The sequence below is a fragment of the Nuphar pumila genome, chromosome 4 (genome assembly GCF_984573655.1).
Source record: "Nuphar pumila chromosome 4, dmNupPumi1.hap1.1, whole genome shotgun sequence".
In the NCBI taxonomy this organism is placed as follows: Eukaryota; Viridiplantae; Streptophyta; class Magnoliopsida; order Nymphaeales; family Nymphaeaceae; genus Nuphar; species Nuphar pumila.
In genome coordinates, this window is record NC_143252.1 from 48304713 (window position 1) to 48313069 (window position 8357).

The window sequence follows — 8357 nt, forward strand, 5'->3', positions numbered from 1 at the left end:
ATCACTAAAGTCAAATATCATTTCTTGATTTTTTGTATCTCAGTGTTATTGCCCTGTTAGGCTGGATATCTTCCAGGAGGATCTCATTTGAAAAGATAAACCTCCTAAATGGTTCCCAGACTTAATCCTTTTTTTGTAATCTCATTGTAACCTGGTTGGGAATCTGCCTAACCCCCGCTTGCCAATAAAAAAAAGAGAAGTCAAGATTAAACAAGTAATTATAAGTTATCCTAAACTAAGGGAGATCAGCTATCATATTTCTTGTTATGTTCAATCTCCACCATGCATCTCATTTGGGATACAGGATGGGGAGTCATGCACAGCACACTTCTGTCTGGTGACGATGGAATATAACTGGTAGTTTGGTTTATATACAATATAAACATAAATGCTCTCATAGTAGGGTGCTTCTGAAATAAAGGAAGGTAAAGTTTGAGAAAAACTACATCAAGTTTATACGTGCTACACATATTTTGATATTTGTCTGTAGCATGATCATGCATTCTAATATAATTTCCTTCATGAGAAAGTAAGAATGCTTTCTTATGTTAATCTAATGTATCTGACCCCTTTATGATTGAAAAATGATTGTAATATGCGAGTAATTAAAATGTAGGATATAAAGCTCAGCATTATTTTTAGGCATGTGGAAAAGAAAGCAAAATGTTTCAAAAAAATAATTAATATTAAATAGGTTTGCAAACAAGATAAAGGATTGTCCTTCCTAAGACTAGGAGATGGCTCCAATGATGATGATGGCGACCTTATTTAAGCAGCACTCCTAGGAGACGCCACTAGATGAACTCCACTTTCCATTTACAGAGTCAGCATGGATCTGTACTTCACTTCCTTCTTCTCATCAGCCAAATTGAAGATGAAGAAGTGGAGAAGAACAACACCAAATATCTTCATTTGCCGATATGCAAATTCCTTTTCTAAACAGATCTGAGGTCCTGCATGCCCATTGAAAGTTCAAGTAAGATAGTAAAGTTTCGAGTTTTTTTTTTGTAACCTTTTATAATGGAATAGTTCACAGTATAGTGACAAATATCTGGTATATTTTGATGATAAAAAAAAATGCAGGTTAATTTTTATAAGTGACCATTTAAAGCATTTAACATATCATGATGCTTTAAAAGTACCATGAAATTACCATTAAAAATATCAAAATAATGGGACAAAAGTTTTTAACTTAATTTTTACATATTTTCAATGTTTCCATTATCTGGATTTATTTTGGTTATATTATTCATTTATTTATTGCTGCCAAGAGGAACAAAAAAAAGCAAGATCTATCAATTGTATAGTGCATAGAGTAGTTGGCATCAATGCAAGGTTCTGTTGGAACAGGGCTATGCCACTAAAAATATGTAAAATGTTTATTAACTTTTTTAGTGTTATTATAAATTCAAATTGAGCCCCCAAAAAGGAAAAAAACAAGTGTGGCTGCTGGGATACAAACCCAGCTCTCTACAGCCACAAACGTGGAAACTCTTACCACTAAACTTTTGCCACTTTGGTTGCTTAATTATTATTTAGAAAAGATGACATGAATGGCTACCAAGACATTGGTCATGCTTTACATGACTCCCAGTTGTATTTCTTGCTTTGATTTCTAATTTTCCTTTAAAGTAAATAAAATGTTTTATTATATATAACAGATTTAGTGGTTATATTCAATCTATGTGGGATCCGCTCTCAAACTCAAATGAGATGTGCGGTGGGCATTGAATAGGACCAATGATCGGTTATATACAATATGAATTGGTCTCCTTTGATGTAGAGAGCAATATATTGAGGTACTTATGAAAACTTATAAACAAGCCACATTATCTTTATTGCCCATACTAAGATTTTTGTTTACCTGAAATGCTGTGAACTTGAAGGGAGACTCTGGCTGGAACACTCCATTTTGTAACCACCTTTCTGGTCTAAACTCTTCAACGTCATTGCCCCATAAGGTCTTGAGCCTCCCCATCGCATAAGCAAGATAGAATACCACGTCTCCCTTTTTCACATGGAATCCATCCGGCAGAATGTCATCCCCAAATGCAACCTTTGGATCCTGCGCAAGAACATTTCTCATAACAACCTTTCTTCATGTGATATGATATGACTGAGTTCTAGGGTATGTTTGATTACTTCGGATAAATCTGAAAATTTTAACTCAATCTCAAATATAGTGTTTCATGAGAAATAAAGAATGAAAAGTTTTTGAATTTGAGACCCTGAGGATACTTTTTAGCGACCCTCTCCCTTTTTATAGTAAGATGGGTTGGCTCAACATAAGAGAGGGAGACTATATCAAATAGGTTTTGTATAGACTCTAGAGAAAGCAGTTGATTTCAAATTCAGGGATTTGTAAACTAATGTTTGTCGATATATATATATATATATATATATATATATATATATATATATATATATATATATATATATATATATATATATATATATATATATATATATATATATATATATATATATATTATGGCATCCATAGCATTCAAAAGCACCCTTAATGAATGAATTAAGCCAATTACCATAGGAACAACATGATAGAGTCAGAGTGTCTCTGCAATAATGCATCTTGTCCATCGCTGCCTCACTCAAGTTTTCAGCGAAATCTTCCATGGATTGTTCTTGGTGATCATTGTTGGTAGCAATATCTTGTATATCTTTAGTGGCGGCAATGGCATCCTGTATATCTTTGGTGACCTTAAGTTGTATTTGATGGTGCTTGCACATCATGTAAAAAAACCAAGACATCGTTCCTGTAGTTGTGTCCTTTTCGGCTATCATGAAATTAAGTATTATGTCTCTCAGATACTCATCAGTCATATTCTCAGGGTCCTTCTCACTCTCTAGCAGAAACCTTGATAGTATGTCTTCTTTCTTTTTTTTCAACTAAATTTGTAAAAGGAACAAACCAAAACAAGTAAAAAATAAAATAGCACAAAAAAAAAATCTTTATGCATATGCACAAACACTTGCTATTTGGTAACCATTACAAACATATCCTTTAGGGCACATTTGATTCTATGGACACAAGCAAACAGGACACACTTGGTGGCTTGTGTCAGGAATTCAATTATCGAACTCAAGGGTCTGATTTTTGTATCCCAAAATTTAGGAACAAAACAGCTCCAAGAGAATTATTTTCTCCCTATGGTAGGAAAATATCAAACACAAGACAATCTGCTCATTAGAACGGCTTTGTCTCTAGGTGGGATTTGTCCCACGTATCAAACACCCCTTTTATATAACATATCTACTCTTCAAAACTTCATGGACACTCATTAACTTATTGTTTTGTGATTAATATCAGTTTCATTACACAAAGAATCACAAGATTTAGATAGTAATGATGCATGTCCTTGTTAATGGCACTAGTATGCATGCACCTACATATATGTAGGTACGCAAATGTGTCTAGTGTATAGACAAGTTAATTTCAAGAACTTGATTAAAATTTTGACTTGTGCCTTGTTTGTATTATATATAAAGCAATGTGCCCCTATTTTTGAGCTATAGGTTAATGCTAAAAAAAACTAACATTACTAATAAAGAATAAAAGAAATGAGAAAAACATAAATGAAAAGCTTACATATGAATTAGAAAGGTGTTGGCTGGCTATTTGGTCTCTTTTGCTATTAATCAACTTATAGACTAATTCATCAATGACCTTAATATTCTTCTTAAGCTTTGCTTCAACACCCACATTCAGAAACCTCTTCACCCACCAGAGGCTATCCATTAATCGTCGAAGAATTTGTTCACTCGAATCATCAAAAGCTTTTGTGAATCTTTTGCTTTCCTCGTCAGACGATCCAACAAAGGTGTTTAATTCAACTCCAAACCCAACTTTGAAAATTGAATCCAGTGTGGCTTTCATCAAGAGATCCTTCATATATGAGAGCAAAATGGTAATCAAGTCATATACAAATAGATGAATAACTATCATTAGAGATGTCAAGTAAGGCAGGGTGGTCTTGGGGCCCCACCTAGGGTTTTCCCTCGCTTTGGAGAGGGTTCCTCATCATCAAAAAATAAAAATGATCATTAGAGATGTCAATGGGTCGAATATTATCTAACATGTGACCCGAATCCATCTCTGATTAGTTGCATTTGTTAAAGAAGCTAAAATTCAATTAATAATCAGATTTGGATTCAATATAGAAATATCTAACCAAATGAAACTGATATCCAATTTAGGCAGACAATTGAATCTCATTACATATAAATATTTGGATTTAGTATTAGCCTTTTTCTTTCTTAATCTGAATGCAACTTTGTATCTGATTAGCCAATATCCAATTAATCAAATTAACTAAATATCACATCCTACCCAAATCTGAATTGTTGACATCCCTAACTATTAGGGTTGTCAATAGATTGGACTTCCATAAAAAATGAGCAGGTCCAAAACCAGATCTGATTAAGAATTCCTGTGTCGGATCTAAACCTGGCTCCAACCAAATGCTTCATAAAAAAAATACTTGAATCCAAATAAAGATAACGTAGACCAAACATGTATATTATATATCCTACTTAAGATAAGTCTACAAAGTTGTTTGGATTTATATAGACACTAAAATTATCTTCAACAAATGGTAACATAATACTAACACTATTTACTACAGTAAATTTACCTTTTCAACCATATTCTTATCTTTAAATGCTAAGATTTTTCATGTCATGAAATTCTTAAAGAGACTTTCATGGGATTTGTAAGTCAAACCTCAGTTCAGATGACTTCAGCTTCAAATAAAAGTTAATGAGTTGAATATGAAAATTACCAAATTCATCCAATCAGATCTATATATCAAATAAAATTATGATTTGAACTTGATATTGAATGTAATATCTATTTGTTTAATTGCATTTCATTTTAAATTTAATACATTTAAAGTTATATTTTATCTTCAATGATTTGGATATGAAATTGAATTCATTTAAAGAAGGTTTGAGTTTAGAACGGATCAGTTATATACAATAAAAGGGAACGGATACATACAAGGTTTTTAAAGGTGTGAAAGTATATTGAGGTAATTTTCAAAAATATAAATGAAGCATAAGCCTCAATATTTTCTAAGGTGTAAACTAAAAGCATAAAAAAATATGCAACTACTATATATAAACCATTTCATTAACTATAAAACATAAATACTAAAAACGATTGTAAACATATGGTTTGCCTTTGTTTTTGCATTATTGTAAAGAATTGTAAACATGCAGACCCTATCAATAGGTAACGTCCTAAATGGTCCCAAACAGCGTATGAGATTTTGATGCTAGTGCTGGTCCGGTCATACAGACTCAAGGAGTGTACCCTCTACAAATGCCTTTCTAAACAAAGGATACATGTGAACCTGACTTTCATTTGTGAAAATGACTTTCTTTTTCTTAAATGCACTCCTAAAAAAAAGAATAATAATTAAACTTAGCACCATAGTAACCATGTCAATTTGTAAATAAGGATCATAGTAGCAGCCCTCGGGAATTGCATTCATTAGTAAATAGTGATTAATCTGCCAAATTCAGCATATAAGTTCCTCAGCAATTCGTGATTAATCAACAATAATAAAAAATCTTGATTAATTAACATAATCACCGTCCATTCACATATTTACTATTATAATTTGCTAAAACTATATTTAACTAAAAAAAATCTTCACCTAGAAAAAAGAGCTAAAACTAAAAATATAGTACTACACCTTGCCCTTATTAACATTATTAAGTTTAGTTTTACCATTTAAATCTTACTTTATTAACATTATTAAGTTTGTTTTTACCATTTAAATCTTACTTTATTAACATTATTAAGTTTGTTTTTAATAGTACTGTAATCAATGTTAAGAGCATATTTTTTAAGTTTCCTTTTAAAACTAAAAAAAAAGCAGGAACTAAAAATGTGGTACTACTTATTAAAAATGCTCTTAACATTAATAGGAGAAATTAAAAGAAGGCCAGGGCTACTACAGACTATGGAATATGACATCTAGTAACATTCAAATCAGAGAGAGAGAGAAAGAGAGAGAGAGAGGGAGAAATTCATGGAAGGAAAGTCCAATGTGGAAAGTAAAGAATCCCCAACATGCAGTCGACATCTTTGCGTGATGGGCATTGCATGCAGTCACAAATGAACTCATTTCACAAACACTCACCTGCATATCGAAGCTTCTTTTTGCCACAATATTCGACGAGATCTTTTGAGCAAAGATTACAGCATTGCGCCAAAATATTCTGCTGCTGAAATCCCTGAGAACCTTGGTTGAAAACTCGTAGCTTGCGAGCTTTCTCTGGTGTCTTCACTTATCACCATCGATACCAAAAATTCCATCACCAAGGAGCTCTTTGAATATCGTGTGCTCATACTCACCCTGCAACAACAAGCCTCTCTCATTATCATCATGTTGGTGCAAAAGCAGCCTATTCATTTATAGAGAAAATGGGGGGCCTAAGTTCAAACGATACCTTGACATAGTTGTTGAAGTTGGTCTTAAGGATGTGCTCCACGACGGCAGGGTCTCCAGTATAGATCTCGTTTCTTCCCGGACAGATCATTCGAAAGGTGGTGTATTTTCGGATGAGCTCTGTTTGGTAGTCAAGAATATGCTGAAAATGGATGAATTGATTCAGCTTCGTACCTGCAACTGGGTAAAGTTTTTTGCTAGAAAAAATTAAGCCATGAAACATAGAAAATACGACTCCAGCAACCAAAAGTAAGAGTGCAAGGAAAACTGACAAATCCATGGCTACCCCCTCAGAGGAGTGAGAACGTGAAGAAAAAAGGTGCAAGGATGAGAGAATATAAATCCTTAGCCGATCCCCATTTTACGTTTTGATAGATACCAGATATGGACAAGTGGCACTTGTCTGTTACGCATTTTGTTTATCTTTTAATGTTGACTTGGTAATTTTTGTGCTTCTTACTATTAAAAGTAGGTTGATTTCTCTCACAAAGTGGCAGGCATCACGGTTGCATATAGGGGTGTAACCAAGTCGAGTTCAGTTTGGATTTCGGTATGGTCTCATCAAACCCATCCTTGAATGAGGACTAAAAGTAATTCTAATCTCAAGCCAAGTTGGTTCAGGTTCGATCTAAGCAAAAACCATATACTCATATTGGTTACAAGGTTCAGGCGCAAACTATCTCGGGTAGATACGGTCTGAGCCTTAATAACTCACTTTTTAGTTTTTGGTATAAAAAATTAGACCCGAACCTAACCAAGCTTAATTTAGGTCCCATCTCAAGTCCAGATATTGCTAAAAATTATAGATCTATATGGCCTTAGTGGGTTTGAGTGCAAATTGGGTCTGAATCAAATAGGAAAGTCTTAAAATAGACTCATCTTTAAATCAAATAGATAGGGCCTGGGCTTGGTTTTTTTAAAGGAAGGCTCAACCCAAATCGGCTTAAACCCGACCCAACAAAATTTCAGTTTGCCAACCCACAGGCATATTATATATATATATATATATATATATATATATATATATATATATATATATATATATATATATATATGTGTGTGTGTGTGTGTGTGTGTGTGAGTAACATGTATCCTCAAACACAAAGTATTTGAAGATACGTTGAAAGAAGCGTCACCATTTCACGTGCGATCGAACGGCAACTTTTCATCATGCTTTTGTGTGTGCTCGTTACTTTTAATGGTGGTCTTGACCACCGCTAAATCTCTGGACAGAAAAACAGAGAATTAGTGGCAGTTCAAAAACATATTGTAATTCTGTTTGCGTTCCACTGTGCATCCGAACGAGTTTGAGGTTGAAGAAAAACCCATTCAAAGATAAGGGTTTTATATATAGAGAGAAAGAACTGAACATATTAGGTCCCATTTGTGGTTCTGTCCTGAAGTGTTTTATGATAGATCTGAATCATTAGATGTGTTTTAGCATGCTCAATTTAGTGAGAATTGACTCTTGAATCATGATTTTTTTTTAAAAAACATGAATTTATGAGTCAGAAAAACTGATACCTTCATAGCCATTGGTTTTGGATCACCGGAAAAACCTGTATACAGGTTAGATTTCAATGATCCAAAAGTCGGCTCCCACTAAACAAAACCTATATATTACATTTTAGAGAGAGAGAGTTACAAATAACTTTCCTTTTAAAGAAAAAACTGGCCATATAAATTTTAAATTACATTTTTAACTTACATAATGTCAATAAAAAAAATGTTATAAAGCATCTATGTTTTTAGATATGATACCCTGGCTTCTGCTTTTATGACATTTATGATAGGATTAGGAGAACAGGAGAAAGCACAAGAGTTACTGATTCTGCCCATATATTCTAAAGAAAGATTAGGTAAAAAAAAACTTTTAACGTA

At 33.2% G+C, this 8357-nt stretch overlaps 1 pseudogene; it reads right to left on the bottom strand.

Annotated features, from left to right (window-relative positions):
* Window positions 1–768: 768 nt before the first annotated feature.
* LOC149840178 (cytochrome P450 704C1-like) lies at window positions 769–6756 on the bottom strand (annotated as a pseudogene).
* Window positions 6757–8357: the final 1601 nt, after the last annotated feature.